At 43.7% G+C, this 27,500-nt stretch overlaps 1 long non-coding RNA gene across 2 annotated transcripts in view; it reads left to right on the top strand.

Moving 5' to 3' along the window:
- Positions 1-27,500, top strand: part of LOC139749023 (uncharacterized) — a 1,138,420-nt gene that overhangs the window by 824,067 nt on the left and 286,853 nt on the right. For both annotated transcript variants that reach the window (XR_011712871.1, XR_011712872.1), the window contains one exon: positions 4,698-4,732. This is a non-coding gene — a long non-coding RNA (uncharacterized lncRNA). The remainder of the gene's footprint in view (positions 1-4,697; positions 4,733-27,500) is intronic.

Below are 27,500 nucleotides of genomic sequence, written 5' to 3'. Positions count from 1 at the left end.
GTTACCGAGGATACCATTTCTGGACAGAATAAACGCGTCAGTAATCAAACCAATTCTGGGTTGCGAAGGTCAGAATCACCTCACCAACACACGGACAGTATCGACCTCCCTTGGCCCAACTTAGTGTACTTAGTGATGGACTTTCTCTATTCCTACCTCGTTTGATATTGTTCTTCTGTGTTTCGTCAACTATGAAATATTCTATATTTCTGTTTCCATATGTTGTATTGGGATTGTAACTCGTACTGACCTGACCCTCATAATATTGTCAATTTTTATGACATTCAGTGTTTTCCATAACTTTTATGTCCTACGTACCGTGGTTATTTCTGGATGTCTTTCTTTCATATATATATATATATATATATATATATATATATATATATATATATATATATATATATATATATATATATATATATCCCTGGAGATAGGGGAGAAAGAATACTTCCCACGTATTCCCTGCGTGTCGTAGAAGGCGACTAAAAGGGGAGGGAGCGGGAGCTGGAAATCCTCCCCTCTCTTGTTTTTTCCTAATTTTCCAAAAGAAGGAACAGAGAAGGGGGTCAGGTGAGGATATTACCTCTAAGGCCCAGTTCTCTGTTCTTAATACTACCTCGCTAGCGCGGGAGATGGCAAATAGTATGAAAGAAAAAGAAAGAAATATATATATATATATATATATATATATATATATATATATATATATATATATATATATATATATATATATATATTATTTGCTTTGTCGCTGTCTCCCGCGTTTGCGAGGTAGCGCAAGGAAACAGACGAAAGAAATGGCCCAACCCACCCCCGTACACATGTATATACCTACACGTCCACACACGCAAATATACATACCCTTACATCTCAATGTACACATATATATACACACTCAGACACATACATATATACCCATGCACACAATTCACAGTCTGCCTTTATTCATTCCCATCGCCACCTCGCCACACATGGAATACCATCCCCCTCCCCCCTCATGTGTGCGAGGTAGCGCTAGGAAAAGACAACAAAGGCCCCATTCGTTCACACTCAGCCTCTAGCTGTCATGCAATAATGCCCGAAACCACAGCTCCCTTTCCACATCCAGGCCCCACACAACTTTCCATGGTTTACCCCAGACGCTTCACATGCCCTGATTCCATCCACTGACAGCACGTCAACCCCGGTATACCACATCGATCCAATTCACTCTATTCCTTGCCCGCCTTTCACCCTCCTGCATGTTCAGGCCCTGATCACTCAAAATCTTTTTCACTCCATCTTTCCACCTCCAATTTGGTCTCCCACTTCTCCTCGTTCCCTCCACGTCCGACACATATCCTCTTGGTCAATCTTTCCTCACTCATTCTCTCCATGTGCCCAAACCATTTCAAAACACCCTCTTCTGCTCTCTCAACCACGCTCTTTTTATTTCCACACATCTCTCTTACCCTTACATTACTTACTCGATCCAACCACCTCACACCACACATTGTCCTCATACATCTCATTTCCAGCACATCCACCCTCCTGCGCACAACTCTATCCATAGCCCACGCCTCGCAACCATACAACATTGTTGGAACCACTATTCCTTCAAACATACCCATTTTTGCTTTCCGAGATAATGTTCTCGACTTCCACACATTCTTCAGGCTCCCCAGGATTTTCGCCCCTTCCCCCACCCTATGATCCACTTCCGCTTCCATGGTTCCATCCGCTGCCAGATCCACTCCCAGATATCTAAAACACTTTACTTCCTCCAGTTTTTCTCCATTCAAACTTACCTCCCAATTGACTTGACCATCAACCCTACTGTACCTAATAACCTTGCTCTTATTCACATTTACTCTTAACTTTCTTCTTTCACACACTTTACCAAACTCAGTCACCAGCTTCTGCAGTTTCTCACATGAATCAGCCACCAGCGCTGTATAATCAGCGAACAACAACTGATATATTGGAAAGGATCACAATTTTGCGCGTGATCAAGATATTCCTATGAGTCCACGGGGAAAATGAAACACGAAAAGTTCCCAAGTGCACTTTCGTGTGATGATCACATCATCAGGGGACACGAGAGAGAAATATAACAGTCAATTGATATACATCGAAGAGACGAAGCTAGGACGCCATTTGGCGCCAAATGGCGTCCTAGTTCATATTTGCTGCCTTTATTCATTTCCGTTGCCACCCTGCTACACATGATTTTTTTTTTAAACCAGGATCATCTGAAACATCTTACCAGATGGTATGCGTATGTGGATGATGGTTTGTATCCTTAGCCAGCCGACAAAGATGTAGATAATTTTCTTCCTTTACCAGTGATCTTCTCCCGCTTATAAACTTTACCGTTGAAGTAGAGGAAGCTTGGTCATTACCTTGCCTAGGTTGTGAGATGCTCAGGGTTGTGAGATGCTCAGGGTTGTGAGATGCTCAGGGTTGTGAGATGCTCAGGGTTGTGAGATGCTCAGGGTTGTGAGATGCTCAGGGTTGTGAGATGCTCAGGGTTGTGAGATGCTCAGGGTTGTGAGTTGCTCAGGGTTGTGAGATGCTCAGGGTTGTGAGATGCTCAGGGTTGTGAGTTGCTCAGGGTTGTGAGATGCTCAGGGTTGTGAGATGCTCAGGGTGTTGGCAGAAAGTTTAGATTTAGTGATTTTAGGAAACCGACAGAAATTTGTTCATATGTACGTTATTATCCTGCACACCATGAAAGGACCCAACAGTCTGTATTATCATTGATATTCTTCCGAGCCTCACGCATATGTGACCCGGAATTCTTCCGAGCCTCACGTATATGTGACCCGGAATTCTTCCGAGCCTCACGTATATGTGACCCGGAATTCTTCCGAGCCTCACGTATATGTGACCCGGAACTCTTGGATAAAGAAACTGACACTAGTTACAGTACTGGTCATGAGTTACAACACCGTACCTGGTTTATCGATCAATCCTTCAGAGCTCTTAAGAAGACCTTTAATTGGGTTGAACCTAAAACAAAAAAGCGAAAAGAGAAAATTCGTTTTCTCAAATGATGACCAACGGCACAAACTTAGTCCATTATTGGAAAAATTTAATGTACGTTTTGTTTATAAAGAAACATTTGCAATGTCGAAGGTATATTAATCAGGAATTCTCGTGTTGAGATCACTGGTTTTATTAAGCAAACTCCATGTAGAGAGATTGCAACAGATTCTACTTAGGTGAAACAGGCAAGGAATTATATGTTACAACAAAAATTTATAAGTACAACGTACGTACTGGCCAGCAATGTAAGCCCGTGACTGTATATGTTAGTGAATATATTCACTTATTTGATTGGATGAATACCAAGGTTATTGTTAATTGTAGGGACAGAAATGATAGAATCCAGCATAGTTAAACACCATGATGATGATATATTGAATACATCAGTCAGGACATGGACAAATATGATACATTTATTGTTGACAGAATTGTAAAAAGATTCATGTTGTATTACGTAAGTCAATATTGTGTCTGGTTTTACCTGAGTGAGGTCACCCAGATGTCAGGTCAAGGTCAGATAGAAGGTGGGTCACACAGACCCTTTGTGCCAGTCCGCCTCTCACTGTCTGTAAGTGTACATGGCCCCATGCCATGCTTCCACCGATTCTGTATACATAACCTCTGTTGTATCTCTCTCTGTGACTGATCCTCTGAAGATGTAGTAATACACGAAAGCGCTCAGGATTCTCGTGTTTGTTGCGCTTTCCTTCTTGTGGATAGGGAGCTGTGAGTGGATGCGGCCTTTCTTCGTCTGTTCCTGGCTCTACCTCGCTGACGCAGGAAACGGCGATCAAGTATGAATGTGTGTGTGTGTGTGTGTGTGTGTGTGTGTGTGTGTGTGTGTGTGTGTGTGTGTGTGTGTGTTTCCCTAATTGCTGAGGTAGAACAAGAAGAAACAGCACTCATTTCCTCTTATCCCTTTCTTTTGCTGTCATGTTTAATGTACCGACACCAGACCTCCACTTTTCAGCCAAGCTCCTTAGACCTTTCTGTACTTCGACTGACCATATCACACGCCCTGGTTCTGCTCAGTCAAAACACGTCGCACCCTGTGTACTGTATTACTCCAATTCTCTCTTTCCCGTGCAAACCCCACACCCTCCTGCGTGTTCAAACCCCGGTGACTCAGAGCATCTTTCACTCCGTGGTTCCATTCCACTCTCAGTCTCCCTCTTTTCCTTGTTTTTTTTTTCAACATCTGACTCGTATATCCTCTTAGTCTCTCCGTACTTATTCTTTCCCTATGTCCAAACCATTTTAGCACACCCTGCTCTCTCTCTCTCTCTCTCTCTCTCTCTCTCTCTCTCTCTCTCTCTCTCTCTCTCTCTCTCTCTCTCTCTCTCTAAAAAAAAAGTTATTAACTTGACTAAGTTTTTCAGAATACTCAGAATATCGATAACTTATCATACGAAAAGATTTACCCCTTAGAGACTCGATGGCCAGCAGTAATGGTGTGGAGATGAAAAGAAAGGGGATGTAATAGCAATGTGGGCAGAACCTTTATCCCTTACACAGTGTTACAACATTGTCATAAACTACCTCCCGAGGTAGTAAATGCCAAGACTATAAATACCTGTAAACTGGAGCTAGATAAATGCTTGACGGACATCTCCCATCAGTAACGAAACCATATTCCCTCTCATGAACCATAGTCTGTTTTTTTCTTTCAGAATCCTGCTGCTGCAGAGCAGTTGTCGTCAAACTGGTAAGTAACGTTTGTCAGTCCACACTTTTCTGTGAATTTCCCATGACAGTACGGTGCTTTTTCTATTCTTTTTTCCTGCTGGCACATGAGTAAGGGGGAGTGAGGGGTTCGGAGGTATCTTCTGCTTTGCTATCCTGTTTCTACCACTACTTTTATTATATTACTTCGACATGCACCACCATGTTTCCCATTATCTGTCCGTCTGTATTCCACATCTGACATCATTCAACAGTCCTTCACTATACTCACTCTATCTACTCTTCACCTCTCCTTTGCCTGTTTCCACTTCCTGAACTGCTCCACTCACTGATGCTCATATTTGTTCCCCTCACATTATTTTCCTCTTTCCTGAACATCTATTATGGTTTCTGAAGTTTACCGATGCTCTCTCGCCGCATCTCTCATGTGCCCTTTTTTTTTCAGCTTCTGCACCTTCTTTTTTGACCACCTCTTGTACATTTTTCAATCATTTACACTGCTTTCCTGTAGGAAACGCCCATATACCTCTCTTTTCTATGTCACCAGCAACATACCTTCCTCATCCCACCACTCGCTACCCTTCTTCACCTGCTCATATGCCCCCTTCTGCATGCCACATACTTCTCCCGCACATGTCAGCACTCCCTCCCTTGAGCACCTGCTATTCTTCACCTCAGTCTGTCCCAGCGTCTCCTCACACAAGCCTCATATCTAAGCTGACTCACTTTCACAACCCGCCCTCCCACCCATGTCACACGCTCTGCTCCGAAAGCCAATACACAGACTTCGGCTCTGGCGTTCCTCCACGTTCTCTCCAATTCGGTTTACATTTTCTCCACTGTGGTGGTGCACGTTTTGCCCACGATACTAAAGAATTTTTTTTTCCCCCGCGTACCATCATTGGTGTTTCCATTATGTCTTTTGTTATGTTGATAGCCTTTTCTGATCCCCTAGCGCATGACGTCATCTTAGTTTGATAGCCTTGGCAGTGTCCTTCAGGTTCCTCAAGGGTCAGGTCAAAGGTGATTGCCATGATACTTAAGGGTCAAAAAGCTGTGCTTAAAGGTGTCGTACCATCGAGGGTCGTGTAGCCAGGCTTACGTGGTAAGAATATTATTATGCTAGTATTATCCTGCCGCTGTTATTCCCATGCTTAATGTATGTAATATCTTCACCTGGACTTGTTCTCGTATTTTAGTAAGTTTCAGTCGACTCACGTTTCCAGTGAACTTTATGATTTGATTTATATTTTGTAATGTTTCCTCATATTACTTCAAGCCTGTGAGCAGCATCTACTGTCTGAGAACGGGTCATGTTATTTCATGTCTCTTACTTTTGTTTCATCAGTTGCCAGGATGAGATGTGATGTAGATTTACGTGTTTGTCTGTCTTCTGCTACACGTCATTAGGAGCATGTCCGTGTAAGGGAACCATAATGTTTATACATGGTGTCCATCGCAACTTGGCAGTTCTTAAGGCATAAATCAGTTGTTTTGTCACATTTCACGTTTTGGTTACCTATTCTTATTAAAAACTCGCCAGAAAATTCTTCGGGCTGTGTTTACAGAATGCCTTGTAAAAACTGTAATATGTTTCATTCGGGCCTACTGGTGAAAGATCTTTACGTTAGACTTAAGCAACATAAATATAGTATAAGAACAGGACAAGAATCAAATGCTTTGTTTAGTCATGTTGAAAATTATGACCATTGTCATAATGACTGGAGTAACGCTGATTCATTTATTAACTGTAACTCCTTTGCCACGAGAAATCTCATTGAATCTTGAAATGTGCACAAAGAATTGTAACATTGATATTAGTGGAGGTCTATACAAATTGGATAGCTTTGTTGTAGGTAAAATTTTTAAACAGTTCCCTTACCTGTCTGCATAATGAAATTTTATGACAGGAATGATGCCAGACCCGAACACCATGTTTTTACCAGTGGCATCTTAGCTACGTCTCATCCTTGTAGATCAGCTGACTGTTCTATGTCCTCTATCTCATTCTTGTATCTCCCTTGCCGATGTGATCGTTACACGAAAGTGCACTTGGGTACTTATCTTGTTTCATTTTCCTCTTAGATGAGAGGGCCTGGGAAGTGAGTCCCTTGTTGTTCGCCGATGATACAGCTCTAGTGGCTTATTCGTGTGAGAAACTGCAGAGGTTGTTCACTGAGTTTGGAAGAGTGTTTAAAAGGAGAAAGGTGAGAGTAAATGTGAATAAGAGCATGGTTATTATGTTCAGTAGAGTTAAGGGACAAATCAGTTGCGATGTAAGTTTGAATGGAGAAAAATTGGAGGAAGTGTAGTGTTTTAGATATCTGGGAGTGGAATTATCAACGGATGCAACTATGGAAGCGTAAGTGAGTCACAGGGTAGTGGAGGGGGCGAAGATTTTGGGAGCGATGAAGAATGTGTGGGAGAGAACGTCATCTCGGAGAGCAAAAATGGGTATGTTTGAAGGAATAGTGGTTCCAACAATGCTGTATGGTTGCGAGGCATGGGCTATTGATAGGGTTGTACGGAGGAGGGTGGATGTGTTGGAAATGAAATGTTTGAAGACAATATGTGGTGTGAGGTGGTTTGATCGAGTAAGTATTGAAAGGGTGAGATAGATGTGTGGAAATAATAAGAGTGCGGTTGAGAGAGCAGAAGAGGGTGTGCTGAAATGGTTTGGACATATGGGGGGTATGAGTGAGGAAAGAATGACAAAGAGGATATATATGACAGAGGTGCAGCGAACAAGGAGAAGCGGCTGACCAAATTGGAGGTGAAAAGATGGAGTGAAAAAGATTATAAGCGATCGGCGCCTGAGCATACAGAGGGTGAGGCGTGCAAGAAATATAGTAAATTGGAACAATGTGGTATACCGGGGTCGACGTGCTGTCAGTGGACTGAACCAGGGCATGTGAAGCGTCTGGGGTAAACCATGGAAAGTTTTGTAGGGTCTGGATGTGGAAAGGGAGCTGTGGTTTCGGTGCATTACACATGACAGGTAGAAACTGGGTGTGAACGAATGTAGCCTTTGCTGTGTTGTGTACTCCCGACGCTTTTATTGACATTTACTCTCAGCTTTCTCCTTTCACACACTTTACCAAACTCAGTCACCAGTTTCTGCAGTTTCTCACCCGAATCAGCCACCAGCGCTGTATCATCAGCGAACAACAACTGACTCACTTCCCAAGCCCTCCCATCCACAACAGACTGCATACTTGCCCCTCTCTCCAAAACTCCTTCATTCACCTCCCTAACAACCTCATCCATAAACAAATTAAACAACCATGGAGACATCACACACCCCTGCCGCAAACCGTTATTCACAGGGAACCAATCACTTTCCACTCTTCCTACTCGTACACATGCCTTACATCCTCGATAAAAACTTTTTACTGCTTCTAGCAACTTGCTTCCCACGCCATATACTCTTAATAACTTCGACAGAGCATCTCTATCAACTCTATCATATTCCTTCTCCAGATCCATAGATGCTACTTACAAATCCATTTGTTTTTCTAAATATTTCTCACATACAATCTTCGAAGCAAACACCTGATCCACACATCCTCTACCACTTCTGAACCACACTGCCCTTCCCCAATCTGATGCTCTGTACATGCCTTCACCCTCGCAATCAATACCCTCCCATATAATTTACCAGGAATACTCAACAAAGTTATACCTTTGTACTTTGAACACTCACTTTTATCCCCTTTGCCTTTGTACAATGACACTATGCATGCATTCCGCCAATCCTCAGGCACCTCACCATGGAGCATACGTTCACTGAATGTCCTCACCAAACAGTCAACAACGCAGTCACCTCCTTTTTTAATAAATTCCACTGTAACACCATCCAAACCCGCCGCCTTGCCGGCTACCATCTCGACCAAAACACCCTATGTCTGCCACTCTTATCATCTGAAATATTCAATAAACCTTCATAATACTCACTCCATATCCTTCTTACATCACCACTACTTGTTATTACCTCCCCATTAGCCCCCTTCACCGATGTTCCCGTTTGTTCTCTTGTCTTACGCACATTATTTACTTCCTTCCAAAACATCTTTTTATTCTCCCTAAAATTTAATGATACTCTCTCACCCCATCTCTCATTTGCCCTCTTTTTCATCTCTTGCACCTTTTTCTTGACCTCCTGCCTCTTTCTTTTATACTTCTTCCATGTGTGGCGGGGGGGGGGGGGGGGGGTGAATGGATGAATGCACATGCATGAATATGGACATGTGTATATATGTTTATGTCTGTATGTATATGTATGTATACATTGAAATGTATAGGTATGTATATGTGCATGTGTGGGCGTTTATGTACATACATATGTACGTGGGTGGGCTGGGCCATTCTTTCGCCTGTTTCCTTGCGCTATCTCGCTACGCGGGAGACAGCGACAAAGTATGATAATAGTATTATATATATATATATATATATATATATATATATATATATATATATATATATATATATATACATATATATATACATATATATATATATATAAGACAAGGGAGTAAATGGGAACTTCAGTGAAGGGCGCAAATGGGGAGGTGATAACAAGTAGTGGTGATGTGAGAAGGAGATGGAGTGAGTATTTTAAAGGTTTGTTGAATGTGTTTGATGATAGAGTGGCAGATATGGGGTGTTTTGGTCGAGGCGGTGTGCAGAGTGAGAGGGTTAGGGAAAATGATTTGGTAAACAGAGAAGAGGTAGTGAAGGCTTTGCGGAAGATGAAAGCCGGCAAGGCGGCAGGTTTGGATGGTATTGCAGTGGAATTTATTAAAAAAGGGGGTGACTGTATTGTTGACTGGTTGGTGAGGTTATTTAATGTATGTATGACTCATGGTGAGGTGCCTGAGGATTGGCGGAATGCGTGCATAGTGCCATTGTACAAAGGCAAAGGGGATAGGAGTGAGTGCTCAAATTACAGAGGTATAAGTTTGTTGAGTATTCCTGGTAAATTATATTGGAGGGTATTGATTGAGAGGGTGAAGGCATGTACGGAGCATCAGATTGGGGAAGAGAAGTGTGGTTTCAGAAGTGGTAGAGGATGTGTGGATCAGGTGTTTGCTTTGAAGAATGTATGTGAGAAATACTTAGAAAAGTAAATGGATTTATATGTGGCATTTATGGATCTGGAGAAGGCATATGATAGAGTTGATAGAGATGCTCTGTGGAAGGTATTAAGAATATATGGTGTGGGAGGAAAGTTGTTAGAAGCAGTGAAAAGTTTTTATCGAGGATGTAAGGCATGTGTACGTGTAGGAAGAGAGGAAAGTGATTGGTTCTCAGTGAATGTAGGTTTGCGGCAGGGGTGTGTGATGTCTCCATGGTTGTTTAATTTGTTTATGGATGGGGTTGTTAGGGAGGTAAATGCAAGAGTTTTGGAAAGAGTTGCAAGTATGAAGTCTGTTGGGGATGAGAGAGCTTGGGAAGTGAGTCAGTTGTTGTTCGCTGATGATACAGCGCTGGTGGCTGATTAATGTGAGAAGCTGCAGAAGCTGGTGACTGAGTTTGGTAAAGTGTGTGGAAGAAGAAAGTTAAGAGTAAATGTGAATAAGAGCAAGGTTATTAGGTACAGTAGGGTTGAGGGTCAAGTCAATTGGGAGGTGAGTTTGAATGGAGAAAAACTGGAGGAAGTGAAGTGTTTTAGATATCTGGGAGTGGATCTGGCAGCGGATGGAACCATGGAAGCGGAAGTGGATCATAGGGTGGGGGAGGGGGCGAAAATTCTGGGGGCCTTGAAGAATGTGTGGAAGTCGAGAACATTATCTCGGAAAGCAAAAATGGGTATGTTTGAAGGAATAGTGGTTCCAACAATGTTGTATGGTTGCGAGGCGTGGGCTATGGATAGAGTTGTGCGCAGGAGGATGGATGTGCTGGAAATGAGATGTTTGAGGACAATGTGTGGTGTGAGGTGGTTTGATCGAGTGAGTAACGTGAGGGTAAGAGAGATGTGTGGAAATAAAAAGAGCGTGGTTGAGAGAGCAGAAGAGGGTGTTTTGAAGTGGTTTGGGCACATGGAGAGGATGAGTGAGGAGAGATTGACCAAGAGGATATATGTGTCGGAGGTGGAGGGAACGAGGAGAAGAGGGAGACCAAATTGGAGGTGGAAAGATGGAGTGAAAAAGATTTTGTGTGATCGGGGCCTGAACATGCAGGAGGGTGAAAGGAGGGCAAGGAATGGAGTGAATTGGAGCGATGTGGTATACCGGGGTTGACGTGTTGTCAGTGGATTGAATCAAGGCATGTGAGGCGTCTGGGGTGAACCATGGAAAGCTGTGTAGGTATGTATATTTGCGTGTGTGGACGTATGTATATACATGTGTATGGGGGGGGGGGGGGTTTGGGCCATTTCTTTCGTCTGTTTCCTTGCGCTACCTCGCAAACGCGGGAGACAGCGACAAAGTATAATAGAAAAATATAATATAATATATATATATATATATATATATATATATATATATATATATATATATATATATATATATATATATATATATATATATATATTATTATTATTATTATTATTATTATTATTATTATATATATATATATATATATATATATATATATATATATATATATATATATATATATATATATATATATATATATTTACATGCCGTACATTTGACTGCGTAAACACTCCCTATTGTTGCATGATTTAGCCTGCTATCTGTTAAGCTTTTGCTGATAGTGTTAATGTACTGGAAAGCAACATTACAGGCACTTATTATTTTTTTTAGAGCAGAACATGTCTTAAATTAAGAAAGTGGGGAGAATAGGGCAACACTAAACATTTAGACTTATCCTCATTTGTCACATTTTTGTTACAAGAAGCATAAAATATCTTCCTTGCTTTCCAAAAAGCTTGATTCACAAACCATTTGGGCTAATATAACTGCCTGAAGATGTGGGCTGGGAAGTGAGTCAGTTGTTGTTTGCTGATGATACTGCGCTGATGGCAGGTTCGATTGTGCAACTGCTGAAGTTAGTGACTGAGTTTGGATAAGTGTGGGATAGGACGAAGTTGAAAGTAAGTGTGAATAAAAGAGAGTTTGTAAGGGTCATCATTCCCTGGTTCAGCTCTTTGAAAGCACGTCGACCCCTTTATACCACATGTTTCCAATGCACTCTATTATGTGCACGCCTTTTACCCTCTTGCATGTTCAGGCCCCTGTCACTCAAAATCTTTTTCACTCCATCCTTTCATCTCCAATTTGGTCTACTTTTCTCCTTGTCTCCTCCACTTTTGACACATTCCCTTTGTCAACACATCTTCACTCTTTCTCTCCATATGTTCGGCACACCTTCCTCAGCTCTCTTACCCATACTCTCTTTATTACTACATATCTCTCATACCTTATTTATTGCTTACTCGATCAAACCAGCCTCACACCTCATATTGCCCTCAAGCATTTTGTTTCCAGTACATCCTCCCTCCTTCGCGCATTCGTATCCATACTCAGTGCCTTGCATACATACAGCATTGTTGGGATTGTTACCTGTTTTCGCCCTACCAGATGACGACCTCTCCTTCCACATTCTTTAGTTCTCCCAGAACCTTCACCCCTCCCCCCAGCCTATGACTCACTTTCACTTCCATTGCTCCATTCGCTGCTAAGTCCACTCCTAGGTATCTCAAAAACACTTCATTTCTTCCAAATTTTCTCTTCTCAAACTCACTTTCCAACTAACCTGTCCCTCAAACTAGCTTTACCTTTCACTTTCACTCTCAACTTTCTCATTTCACACACACTCTCGGCAACTTCTCCATTTTCTCACTCGATTCTGTCACTTTCTAGTCCCTCACTTTCCTTACAGACTACATACTCGCTCCTCTCCCCAAGACCTGCATTTACCTCCCTCACCACCCCATCCATAAACAAATTAAAGAGCCATAGTGATATCACACACCCTTGCTGCAGACCAACCTTTACGTGGAACCATTCTCCCTCCTCTCTTCCCACTCTTACACACGCCTTACATCGTAGATAAACACTCATTGCGTCTAACAGCTTTCCTCTCACACCATATATTCTTAATACCTTCCACAAAGCATCTCTATCACCCCTATTATATGCCTTCTCCAGATTCATAAATGCCACTTAAACGCCAATCTGTTTCTTTAAGTAATTCCCAAACACACATCTACCACTTCTGGAAACACATTGTTTCTCCCCAGTCTGATGTTCTGTACATACCTTCACCATGTAAGATTACTATTCTCTTATGCGACTTACCAGGTACTCTCATCAAACTTATACCTCTGTAGTTTAAACGCTCACCTTTGTCTTCCATACCCATGTGCAGTGGCACTATACAAGTATTTCGCTAGTCCTCAGGCACCTCATCATGATCCATACATATAGTGAAGATCCTAACTAACCAATGAACAACACAGTCAACCCCCCCCCCCTCCCCTTTCTTCAGGAATTCAACTGCAATAGTATCAATTTCATCCACCTTGCCACATTTCATCTTACGCAAGGCCTTCACCACCTCTTATTTTTTCCTCGCAGTTCGCATACCACATATGCCAACACTGCTCCTCGAGATACCTTTCGTTCCTCAAACACTCCTCAAGCTTCGTGTACTCTCACCTTTTTGTCTTTTTAAACTCAGTGTTTCCTGGAATTTCTTTACACACAACTCTTTTACAAGCTCACGTACTTTCACCACTCTCTTCTCATCCATAATGTCACCTCTTTTCCGAAAGCTTTTGCAATCCTTGCCCCCTCGCTCCACAAGGTAATGATCAGACATCCCAGCAGCTACCCTTCTCAGCACATTCGTATCCAAAAGTCTCTTTTATTCACTATCATTGTATGTAATCCAGTATGCTCACTGGCCTTCTTTCCTACTCAAAGACGTATACTTGTGTATGTTCCTCTTTTTTGACCAGGTATACCCAGTCACCATTCCCTTTTTTAAATACACAAATCCACAAGCCCTTCACCATTTCCATTCACATTACTGAATACCTTGTGCGCCCCAGTGGTACCACCAACTGCCATATTACTCACATTTGCATTTAGATCACCCGTAACTAACATCCCGCATCTCGCGTCAAAACTGTTGACACACTCGCTCAACTGCTCCCAGACTTCTTGCCTCTGATGATCTCCCTTTTCATGGCCAGGTGCATAAGCACAAATAATCACCTGTCTCTCGCAATCCCCTTTCATTTTTACCTACATCAGTCTAGAGCTCACGTCCTTACACTCTTTCACACACTGCCACAACTCCTCCTTCAGCTGTAGTGCAACCTCTTCCTTAGCTCTTAGCTTCACATCAACGCCTGACTTTACTCCTAAGACATTTTCAAACCATTCCACCTCTTTACCCTTGAGCTCTTTTTCTTTTCAGAACCAGAACATCTAGGTTCCTTTCCTCAAACATACTACCTATCTCTCCTTTCTTCTCATCTTGACATACATTCAGAAATGCCATCTTGAGCTTTCGAGGTGGATGCGCCTCCTTCTTCTCTTCCACCTATATATATATATATATATATATATATATATATATATATATATATATATATATATATATATATATATCTTTCTTTCTTTTTCATACTATTCGCCATTTCCCGCATTAGCGAGGTAGCGTTGAGAACAGAGGACTGGGCCCTTGAGGGAATATCCTCACCTGGGCCCCTTCTCTGTTCCCTCTTTTGGAAAATTAAAAAAAAAAGTGAGAGGGGAGGATTTCCAGCCCCCCGCTCCCTCCCCTTTTAGTCGCCTTCTACGACACGCAGGGAATTCGTGGGAAGTATTCTTTCTCCCCTATCCCCAGGGATATATATATATATATATATATATATATATATATATATATATATATATATATATATTTTTTTTTTTTTTTTTTTCCTTTTCTTTTTGCTTTGTCGCTGTCTCCCGCGTTTGTGAGGTAGCGCAAGGAAACAGACGGAAGAAATGGCCCAACCCACCCCCATACACATGTATATACATACGTCCACACACGCAAATATACATACCTACACAGCTTTCCATGGTTTACCCCAGACGCTTCACATGCCCTGATTCAATCCACTGACAGCACGTCAACCCCGGTATACCACATCGATCCAATTCACTCTATTCCTTGCCCTCCTTTCACCCTCCTGCATGTTCAGGCCCCGATCACACAAAATCTTTTTCACTCCATCTTTCCACCTCCAATTTGGTCTCACACTTCTCGTTCCCTCCACCTCCGACACATATATCCTCTTGGTCAATCTTTCCTCACTCATTCTCTCCATGTACCCAAACCATTTCAAAACACCCTCTTCTGCTCTCTCAACCACGCTCTTTTTATTTCCACAAATCTCTCTTACCCTTACGTTACTTACTCGATCAAACCACCTCACACCACACATTGTCCTCAAACATCTCATTTCCAGCACATCCATCCTCCTGCGCACAACTCTATCCATAGCCCACGCCTCGCAACCATACAACATTGTTGGAACCACTATTCCTTCAAACATACCCATTTTTGCTTTCCGAGATAACGTTCTCGACTTCCACACATTCCTCAAGGCTCCCAGGATTTTCGCCCCCTCCCCCACCCTATGATCCACTTCCGCTTCCATGGTTCCATCCGCTGCCAGATCCACTCCCAGATATCTAAAACACTTTACTTCCTCCAGTTTTTCTCCATTCAAACTTACCTCCCAATTGACTTGACCCTCAACCCTACTGTACCTAATAACCTTGCTCTTATTCACATTTACTCTTAACTTTCTTCTTTCACACACTTTACCAAAGTCAGTCACCAGCTTCTGCAGTTTCTCACATGAATCAGCCACCAGCGCTGTATCACCAGCGAACAACAACTGACTCACTTCCCAAGCTCTCTCATCCACAACAGACTTCATACTTGCCCCTTTTTCCAAAAGTCTTGCATTTACATCCCTAACAACCCCATCCATAAACAAATTAAACAACCATGGAGATATCACACAACCCTGGCGCAAACCTACATATATATATATATATATATATATATATATATATATATATATATATATATATATATATATATATATATATATATATATATATATACCTTCTCACTCAATACACTCCCCTATAATTTCCCAGGAATACACAAGAAACTTATACCTCTGTTATTTGAACACTCACCTTTATCCCCTTCGTCTTTGTACAGTGGCACCATACATGCATTCCGCCAATCCTTAGGCACTTCACCATGTGCCATACATACAATGAATATCCTTACTAACCAATCAACACAGTCACCCCCTACCCGCCGCCTTGCCGGCTTTCATCTTCCGCAATGCTTTCACTACCTCTTCTCTGTTCACTAAACCATTGTCCCTGACCCTCTCACTTCGCACACCACCTCAATCAAAACACTCTATATCTGCCACTCTCATCAAACACATGCAACAAACCTTTAAAATATTCACTCCACCTTCTCACATCACCACTTATTATTGCCTCCTCATTAGCCCCCTTCACCGATGTTCCCATTTGTTCTCTTGTCTTACGCTCTATATTTACCTCCTTCCATAACACCTTCTTTTATTCTCCCTAAGATTTAATGATACTCTCCCAACCCAACTCTCATTTGCCCTTTTTCACTCTTGCACCTTTCTCTTGACCTCATGCCGCTTTCTTTTATACATCCCCCAGTCATCCGCACTGCTTTCTTGCAAAAATCGTCCAAACGCCTCTCTCTTCTCTTTTACTAACAATCATAGTTCTTCATCCCACCACTCCCTACCCTTTGTGATCTGCCCACCTCCCACCTTTCTCATGCCACAAGCATCTTTTGCGCAAGCCATCACTGGTTCCGTAAATACATCCCATTCCTCCCCCACTCCCCTTGCGTCCTTTGTCTCTCCTGGTACTTCCTCACATGTCTCCTTCCCAAGCTCACTTATTTTCACCACTCTCTTCACCCCAAACATTCTCTTTTTTTCTGAAAACCTTTACAAATCTTCGCCTTCGCCTCGAATGTACAGAGCATCAGATTAGGGAAGAGCAGAGTGATTTCAGAAGTGGTAGAGGATGTGTGGATCAGATGTTTGCTTTGAAGAATGTATGTGAGAAATACTTAGAAAAACAGATGGATTTGTATGTAGCATTTATGGATCTAGAGAAGGCATATGATAGCGTTGATAGAGATGCTCTGTGGAAAGTATTAAGAGTATGTGGTGTGGTAGGTAAGTTACTAGAAGCAGTGAAAAGTTTTTATCAAGGATGTAAGTCATGTGTACGAGTAGGAAGATAGGAAAGTGTTTCCCAGTGAATGTCGGTTTGCGGCAGGGGTGAGTGATGTCTCCATGGTTGTTTGATTTGTTTATGGATGGGGTTGTAAGGGAGGTAAATGCAAGAGTTTTAGAGAGAGGGGAGAGTATGCAGTCTGTTGTGGATGAGAGGGCTTTGGGAATTGAGGCAGTTGTTGTTTGCTAATAATACATCGCTGGTGGCTGATTCGGGTGAGAAACTGCAGAAATTGGTGACTGAGTTTGGTAAAGTGTGTGAAAGACGATAGCTGAGTAAATGTGAATAAGAGCAAGGTTATTAGGTTCAGTAGGGTTGACGGGCAAGTTAATTGGGGGGTAAGTTTGAGTGGAGAAAAGCTGGAGGAAGTGAAGTGTTTTACATACTTGTGAGTGGATTTGACAGCGGATGGAACTATGTAAGCGGAAGTGAGTCACAGGGTAGGTGAGAGGGCGAAGGTTCTTGGAGCGTTGAAGAATGTGAGGAAAGCGAGAACGTTATCTTGGAGAACAAAAATGGGTATGTTAGAAGGAATAGTGGTTCCAACAATGTTCTTTGGTTGCGAGGAATGGGCTATAGATAAGGTTGTGCGGAGGAGGGTGGATATGCTGGAAATGAAATGTTCAAGGACAATATGTGATGTGAGGTGGTTTGATCGAGTAGGTAATGAAATTATAAGAGAGATGTGTGGAAATAGATATAGTGTTGTTGAGAGAGCAGAAGAGGGTGTATTGAAATTGTTTGCAAATGGAGAGAATGAGTGAGGAAAGATTGATAAAGATGAGATATGTGTTAGAGGTATAGGGAACGAGAAGTGGGAGACCACATTGGAGATGGAAGGATGGAGTGAATACGATTTTGAGTGATTAGGGCCTGAACATACAGAAGGGTGAAAGGCGTGCAAGGAATAGAGTGAATTAGAACGATGTAGTATACCGGGGTCGACGTGCTCTCAATGGATTGAACCAGGATATGTGAAGCGTCTGGGGTAAACCATGGAAAGTTTTATGGGTCCTGTATGTGGAAAGGGAGCTGTGGTTTCGATGCATTACACATGACAGTTAGAGAGTGAGTGTGAACGAATGTGGCCTTTGTTGTCTTTTCCTAGCTCTTCCTGGTGCTTGCGCGGGGGTAGGTGGATGCTGTTTTATGTGTGGCGGGGTGGCAGTAGGTATGAATATATACATGTGTATATATGTATATGTCTGTGTATGTATATGTATATATACGTTGAAATGTATAGGTATGAATATGTGCGTGTGTGGGCGTTTATGTATATGTCTGTGTACGTGGGTGGGTTGGGCCATTCTTTCGTATATTTTCTTGCGCTACCGCTGGAGACAGCGGATAAGTTATATATACATATATATATATATGTATATATATATATATATATATATATATATATATATATATATATATATATATATATATATATATATAAAGGCAGACCGTATGGATCATGCACATGTGTATATATGTATATGTCTGTGTGTATATATGTGTATACATTGAGATGTATAGGTATGTATATTTGCGTGTGTGGACGTCTATGTATATGCATGTATATGTGGGTGGGTTGGGCCGTTCTTTCGTCTGTTTCTTGCGCTACCTCGCTAACGCGGGAGACTGCGACAAAGGAAAATAATTAAATGAATAAAAAAGATATATATATATATATATATATATATATATATATATATATATATATATATATATATATATATATATATATCTTTTCTTTCATACTATTCGCCATTTCCCGCGATAGCTAGGTAGCGTTAAGAATAGAGGACTGGGCCTTTGAGGGAATATCCTTACCTGGCCCCCTTCTCTGTTCCTTCTTTTGGAAAATTAAAAAAAGAAAAAAAAAACGAGAGGGAAGGATTTCCAGCCCCCCGCTCCCTTCCCTTTTAGTCGCCTTCCAAGACACGCAGGGAATACGTGGGAAGTATTCTTTCTCCCCTATCCCCAGGATCATAGGGTGGGAGAGGGGGCGAAAATTCTGGGAGCCTTGAAGAATGTGTGGAAGTCGAGAACATTATCTCGGAAAGCAAAATGGGTATGTTTGAAGGAATAGTGGTTCCAACAATGTTGTATGGTTGCGAGGCGTGGGCTATGGATAGAGTTGTGCGCAGGAGGATGGATGTGCTGGAAATGAGATGTTTGAGGACAATGTGTGGTGTGAGGTGGTTTGATCGAGTAAGTAACGTAAGGGTAAGAGAGATGTGTGGAAATAAGAGCGTGGTTGAGAGAGCAGAAGAAGGTGTTTTGAAATGGTTTGGTCGCATGGAGAGAATGAGTGAGGAAAGATTGACCAAGAGGATATATGTGTTGGAGGTGGAGGGAACGAGGAGAAGTGGGAGACCAAATTGGAGGTGGAAAGATGGAGTGAAAAAGATTTTGTGTGATCAGGGCCTGAACATGCAGGAGGGTGAAAGGAGGGCAAGGAATAGAGTGAATTGGATCGATGTGGTATACTGGGGTTGACGTGCTGTCAGTGGATTGAATCAGGGCATGTGAAGCGTCTGGGGTAAACCATGGAAAGCTGTGTAGGTATGTATATTTGCGTGTGTGGACGTATGTATATACATGTGTATGGGGTGGGTTGGGCCATTTCTTTCGTCTGTTTCCTTGCGCTACCTCGCAAACGCGGGAGACAGCGACAGAGCAAAGAAAAAAAAAAATACATATATATATATATATATAATTTTTATTATTATATTTTATTTTGCTTTGTCGCTGTCTCCCGCGTTAGCGAGGTAGCGCAAGGAAACAGATGAAAGAATGGCCCAACCCACCCACACACACATCTTTATACATACACGTCCGCACACGCAAATATACATACGTATACATCTCTACGTATACCTATATATACACACACAGACATATACATATATACACATGTACATAATTCATACTGTCTGCCTTTATTCATTCCCATCGCCACCCCGCCACACATGCAATAACAACCCCCTCCCCCCCTCATGTGCACGAGGTAGCACTAGGAAAAGACAACAGAGGCCACATTCGTTCACACTCAGTCTCTAGCTGTCATGTAATAATGCACCAAAACCACAGCTCCCTTTCCACATCCAGGCCCCACACACTTTGCATGGCTTACCCCAGACGCTTCACATGCCCTGGTTCAATCCACTGACAGCAGGTCGACCCCGGTATACCACATCGTTCCAATTCACTCTATTCCTTGCACGCCTTTCACCCTCCTGCATGTTCAGGCCCCGATCACTCAAAATCTTTTTCACTCCATCTTTCCACCTCCAATTTGGTCTCCCACTTCTCCTCGTTCCCTCCACCTCCGACACATATATCCTCTTGGTCAATCTTTCCCCACTCATTCTCTCCATGTGACCAAACCATTTCAAAACACCCTCTTCTGCTCTCTCAACCACACTCTTTTTATTTCCACACATCTCTCTCACCCTTACATTACTTACTCGATCAAACCACCTCACACATATTGTCCTCAGACATCTCATTTCCAGCACATCCATCCTCCTGCGCACAACTCTATCCATAGCCCACGCCTCGCAACCATACAACATTGTTGGAACCACTATTCCTTCAAACATACCCATTTTTGCTTTCCGAGATAATGTTCTCGACTTCCAAACATTCTTCAAGGCTCCCAGAATTTTCGCCCCCTCCCCCACCCTATGATTCACTTCCGCTTCCATGGTTCCATCCGCTGCCAGATCCACTCCCAGATATCTAAAACACTTTACTTCCTCCAGCTTTTCTCCATTCAAACTTACCTCCCAATTGACTTGACCCTCAACCCTACTGTACCTAATAACCTTGCTCTTATTCACATTTACTCTTAACTTTCTTCTTTCACACACTTTACCAAAGTCAGTCACCAGCTTCTGCAGTTTCTCACATGAATCAGCCACCAGCGCTGTATCATCAGCGAACAACAACTGACTCACTTCCCAAGCTCTCTCATCCACAACAGACTTCATACTTGCCCCTCTTTCCAAAACTCTTGCATTCACCCCCCTAATAACCCCATCCATAAACAAATTAAACAACCATGGAGATATCACACACCCTTGCCGCAAACCTACATTCACTGAGAACCAATCACTTTCCTCTCTTCCTACACGTACACATGCCTTACATCCTTGATAAAAACTTTTCACTGCTTCTAACAACTTGCCTCCCACACCATATATTCTTAATACCTTCCACAGAGCATCTCTATCAACTCTATCATATGCCTTCTCCAGATCCATAAATGCTACATACAAATCCATTTGCTTTTCTAAGTATTTCTCACATACATTCTTCAAAGCAAACACCTGATCCACACATCCTCTACCACTTCTGAAACCACACTGCTCTTCACCAATCTGATGCTCTGTACATGCCTTCACCCTCTCAATCAATACCCTCCCATATAATTTGCCAGGAATACTCAACAAACTTATACCTCTGAAATTTGAGCACTCACTCTTATCCCCTTTGCCTTTGTACAATGGCACTATGCACGCATTCCGCCAATCCTCAGGCACCTCACCATGAGTCATACATACATTAAATAACCTTAGCAACCAGTCAGTAATACAGTCACCCCCTTTTTTAATAAATTCCACTGCGATACCATCCAAACCTGCTGCCTTGCCGGCTTTCATCTTCCGCAAAGCTTTTACTACCTCTTCTCTGTTTACCAAATCATTTTTTCATAACCCTCTCACTTTGCACACCACCTCGACCAAAACACCCTATATCTGCCACTCTATCATCAAACATATTCAGCAAACCTTCAAAATACTCACTCCATCTCCTTCTCACATCACAACTCTTGTTATCACCTCCCCATTTGCTCCCTTCACTGAAGTTCTCATTTGCTCCCTCCCTTGTGTTACGCACTTTATATATATATATATATATATATATATATATATATATATATATATATATATATATATATATATATATATATATATATATAAGGGAGCAATTTTGTTCCGTTTGGGGAGGGTATCTTCAATATAAACAGGAGGACCTGAGCAATTGCAGTGGGAGAGCTTGTTTGGGGGGCCTTTATTGACCTCAACGCTTCGGACCCTCGTGGTCCGTCATCAGGGATCACTCTCTTAACAATATATCTGTTTGTCAGAATCGTTTACGTTATATAACACAAGAGTCGTTTAAATAAGACGAAATATACATTGAAAGACCTTAATGTATTTATATTAACATGGTGATTTATATTTAACGTGAGTATATTTATCAATGCTTTTCGTAGTGGTGGATGTTCACCCCACACCCCTGGTGACGCACCGTCCGTGCTGGGAATGTGTCCCCTGGTGACGCACCGTCTGTGCTGGGAATGTGTCCCCTGGTGACGCACCGTCCGTGCTGGGAATGTGTCCCCTGGTGACGCACCGTCCGTGGTGGGAATGTGTCCCCTGGTGACGCACCGTTCGTGCTGGGAATGTGTCCCCTGGTGACGCACCGTCCGTGCTGGGAATGTGTCCCCTGGTGACGCACCGTCCGTGGTGGGAATGTGTCCCCTGGTGACGCACCGTTCGTGCTGGGAATGTGTCCCCTGGTGACGCACCGTCCGTGCTGGAATGTGTCCCCTGGTGACGCACCGTCCGTGGTGGGAATGTGTCCCCTGGTGACGCACCGTCCGTGCTGGAATGTGTCCCCTGGTGACGCACCGTCCGTGGTGGGAATGTGTCCCCTGGTGACGCACCGTCCGTGGTGGGAATGTGTCCCCTGGTGACGCACCGTCCGTGGTGGGAATGTGTCCCCTGATGACGCACCGTTCGTGCTGGAAATGTGTCCCCTGGTGACGCACCGTTCGTGCTGGGAATGTGTCCCCTGATGACGCACCGTTCGTGCTGGAAATGTGTCCCCTGGTGACGCACCGTCCGTGCTGGAATGTGTCCCCTGGTGACGCACCGTCCGTGCTTGGAATGTGTCCCCTGGTGACGCACCGTCCGTGCTGGGATTGTGTCCCCTGGTGACGCACCGTCCGTGCTGGGATAATGGAGTCTAATTTTCTGTTCACGACTACTAATAGTTCGTTGGGTCGTTAAGATGTGTGTTAGTATCGTGTAAGATTTGTGACAATTCACTTCAATATTCTTGACAGCCGTCCATGATGGGGTTGACCCAGTAATGTTCATCGGAGTTCGTGGAAGACATAAACCAAATGAGTCTTTACGTTATTACGAGAAGTTTTCTGAAGAATCAGAACACTTCCTGAAGTTTAAGGTAGACGAATTCAATTGTATTTTTGTAGTGTTTTATAAAGACATTGAGTTGTGGTCGGTTCACTCAAGACTCAGTTGGAAGTTGTTTATAACCGTGTTCATTAACCTCGTCTGTGCTCTGTGGTTGGGTGGTCAGGCTCGTGTTCTCAGGGAACGACGAAGGCGCACATGACCTAAGGTGGTGCTGTAAATGGTCCGTCACAGGTCACCTAGATGGTCCGGAGCAGTGGTGTTGTGTTTACAACTGTAGTTTACATAAAGGCACCTAGATGGCGTGCAAGGCGTTCCCTTAGTACATGGATGATGGAGCGTCGGGCACAAATTGACCGGGTTTGATTACGGGGTTCAGTGGAGGTTAGAGTGTGTGGTGTTGGGTGTCTACATTGACCAACAACACCAGAAGAAGGTGTTGTGTAGGTGGGTCGTCTGCTGGAGCGAACGTAGGATGATATCTGAGGTCGACTGTTGAACATCTGGCCCACAGCTGTATTGACTGTATAGGTCATTAAGGCAATCATGGTAAAGTGATGACAGACCACGAAGCAGTGATGACAGACCACGAAGCAGTGATAACAGACCACGTAGCAGTGATGACTGGCAATGTAGCTGTGAGGCCAGGTTGTGGCTAGGGAGCTGTGGTTTCGGTGCATTACACATGACAGCTAGAGGATACGCCACGATAGCGATAGATAGTTGTCAGGACCTACTGTCGTCCCCAACTGTGCCACGATAGATCGTTGTCAGGACGCAGTGTGCCCAACTGTGCCACTATAGATAGTTGTCAGGACGCAGTGTGCCCATCTGTGCCACGATAAGTAGTTGTCAGGACGCAGTGTGCCCATCTGTGCCACGATAGATAGTTGTCAGGACGCTGTGTGCCCATCTGTGCCACGATAAGTAGTTGTCAGGACGCAGTGTGCCCATCTGTGCCACGATAGATAGTTGTCAGGACGCTGTGTGCCCGAGTGTTCCAAGATGGATAGTTGTCAGGACGCAGTGTGCCCATCTGTGTCACGATAGATAGTTGTCAGGATGCAGTGTGCCCAACTGTGCCACGATAGATAGTTGTCAGGACGCAGTGTGCCACGATAAGTAGTTGTCAGGACGCAGTGTGCCCATCTGTGCCACGATAGATAGTTGTCAGGATGCAGTGTGCCCAACTGTGCCACGATAGATAGTTGTCAGGACGCAGTGTGCCCATCTGTGCCACGATAAGTAGTTGTCAGGATGCAGTGTGCCCAACTGTGCCACGATAGATAGTTGTCAGGATGCAGTGTGCCCAACTGTGCCACGATAGATAGTTGTCAGGACGCAGTGTGCCCATCTGTGCCACGATAGATAGTTGTCAGGATGCAGTGTGCCCAACTGTGCCACGATAGATAGTTGTCAGGACGCAGTGTGCCACGATAAGTAGTTGTCAGGACGCAGTATGCCCATCTGTGCCACGATAGATAGTTGTCAGGACGCTGTGTGCCCGAGTGTTCCAAGATGGATAGTTGTCAGGATGCAGTGTGCCCATCTGTGCCACGATAGATAGTTGTCAGGACGCAGTGTGCCCATCTTTGTCACGATAGATAGTTGTCAGGATGCAGTGTGCCCAACTGTGCCACGATAGATAGTTGTCAGGACGCAGTGTGCCCATCTGTGTCACGATAGATAGTTGTCAGGACGCAGTGTGCCCATCTGTGCCACGATAAGTAGTTGTCAGGACGCAGTGTGCCCATCTGTGCCACGATAGATAGTTGTCAGGACGCAGTGTGCCCATCTGTGCCACGATAGATAGTTGTCAGGACGCAGTGTGCCCATCTGTGCCACGATAGATAGTTGTCAGGACGCAGTGTGCCCAACTGTGCCACGATAGATAGTTGTCAGGACGCTGTGTGCCCATCTGTGCCACGATAGATAGTTGTCAGGACGTAGTGTGCCCATCTGTGCCACGATAGATAGTTGTCAGGACCCTGTGTGCCCGAGTGTTCCAAGATGGATAGTTGTCAGGACGCAGTGTGCCCATCTGTGCCACGATATATAGTTGTCAGGACGCAGTGTGCCCAACTGTGCCACGATATATAGTCAGGACGCAGTGTGCCCATCTCTGCCACGATAGATAGTGTCAGGATGCAGTGTGCCCAACTGTGCCACGATATATAGTTGTCAGGACGCAGTGTGCCCATCTGTGCCACGATATATAGTCAGGACGCAGTGTGCCCATCTCTGCCACGATAGATAGTGTCAGGATGCAGTGTGCCCAACTGTGCCACGATATATAGTCAGGACGCAGTGGAGCACAGAGCAATACGACGCCACATGACAACATGGCCTTTCTGAAGTATAAAGACATAGATTCTTTTTTTTTCTTTTCTTTCCCCTTTTTTGTCCGTTTTCTTTCTTTGCCGTGTGTCCCTTGGGGCAGGATATGAGGGCCCGCTCCCTAACAGGGCCCTGCTGGGGTGCTGCAGGACGCCTCGAGTTGCCAAAATAGGAAACTGAATGAATTTGCTCACTCGCTGGGTTATGTGTGTGTGTGTGTGTCGCTCTGCGTTGGACATTTTTATTCTGTGTACGTTCTACAGTGGATCATATGAGTCTCATAGCATTCTACAGTGGATCATATGAGTCTCATAGCATTCTACAGTGGATCATGTGACTCTCATAGCATTCTACAGTGGACAGTTTGACTCTCTACGCATTCTGCATTGGACGGTGGGGCTTAGCATTCTACAGTGGATCATGTGACTCTCATAGCATTCTACAGTGGATGGTTTGACTCTTTCGGCATTCTACAGTAGACAGTATGACAGCTACATTGCCTATCATCACTGCTCCGTGGTCTGTCATCACTGCTATATTGTCTTTCATCACTGCTATGTAGTGTGCCATCACTGCTATGTAGTCTCTCATCACTGCTATTTAGTCTGTCATCACTGCTATGTAGTCTGTCATCACTGCTATGTAGTCTGCCATTACTGCCATACTGTCTGTTGTCATTGCTATAGTGTCGGTCATCACTGCTGTGTAGTCTGTCTTCATTGCTATGTAGTTTGTCGTCACTGCTATGTAGTCTGTCATCACTGCTATACTGTCTGTCGTCATTGCTATAGTGTCGGTCATCACTGCTATGTAGTCTCTCTTCATTGCTATGTAGTCTGTCATCACTGCTATACTGTCTGTCGTCATTGCTATAGTGTCGGTCATCACTGCTATGTAGTCTCTCTTCATTGCTATGTAGTCTGTCATGTCTGCTATGTGGTCTGTCATCACTGCTATGTAGTCTGTCATCACTGTTACGTATAATCTTTCATCACTGTTGTATTGCTTCTTATCACTATCGTCACTGTTACATAGCCTGTCGTCTTTGCTACATAGCCTCTCGTCACTGCTATATTGCCTGTCATCACTGCTATATAGTCTTCCATCACTGCTATAGCGCTTGTGATTATTGTTGCATTGTCTTACGTCACTGCTGCATTGCCTTGAATCGCTGCTACATAGTCTATAACCACTGCTACATAGTCTATAACCACTGCTACATAGTCTATAACCACTGCTACATAGTCTATAACCACTGCGACATAGTCTGTAACCACCGCTACATAGTCTGTAACCATCGCTACATAGTCTATAACCACTGCTACATAGTCTGTAACCACCGCTGAATAGTCTATAACCATTGTTACCTAATCCTGTGCCATAATATCCAATAACACTGACATATTCATACATCCTTCGTAGTTATAGTCACAACTACAACATAAACACATTGTATGTAGTCCTGAGTGTTGTCAAAAGATACTTTCTACAAGCAGATGACGGACCACCGGATAATCATTCGTGCAGCTACTGCCCCACACCGTGATCAGCCGGGCCCGTCGCCCGCCCTCACACCTTAATCCCGGGGTATCGTCAGCCGAGGCAAACCCTGTTATTAAGACGTTGAAATATGTGACACTTGTTGTCAGGTCTTTTCGTAAATCCCCGGGTGGAAAAATCATGTGCTGGGCCAGGACGTGTGGACCGTCTTACTCTGCTGGATATGCACGTTCCCCTGGTAATGTATGCGTCCCCCTGACGATATACGCGTCCCCCTGCCGATATATGCGTCCCCCTGACGATATATGCGTCCCCCTGACGATATACGCGTCCCCCTGCCGATATATGCGTCCCCCTGACGATATACGCGTCCCCCTGCCGATATATGCGTCCCCCTGACGATATATGCGTCCCCCTGACGATATACGCGTCCCCCTGCCGATATATG

This window comes from Panulirus ornatus, chromosome 1 (genome assembly GCF_036320965.1).
Source record: "Panulirus ornatus isolate Po-2019 chromosome 1, ASM3632096v1, whole genome shotgun sequence".
Lineage (NCBI taxonomy): Eukaryota > Metazoa > Arthropoda > Malacostraca > Decapoda > Palinuridae > Panulirus > Panulirus ornatus.
Note: the sequence above shows the minus strand (reverse complement) of the source record. Positions and strands in the feature narration are given on the sequence as shown.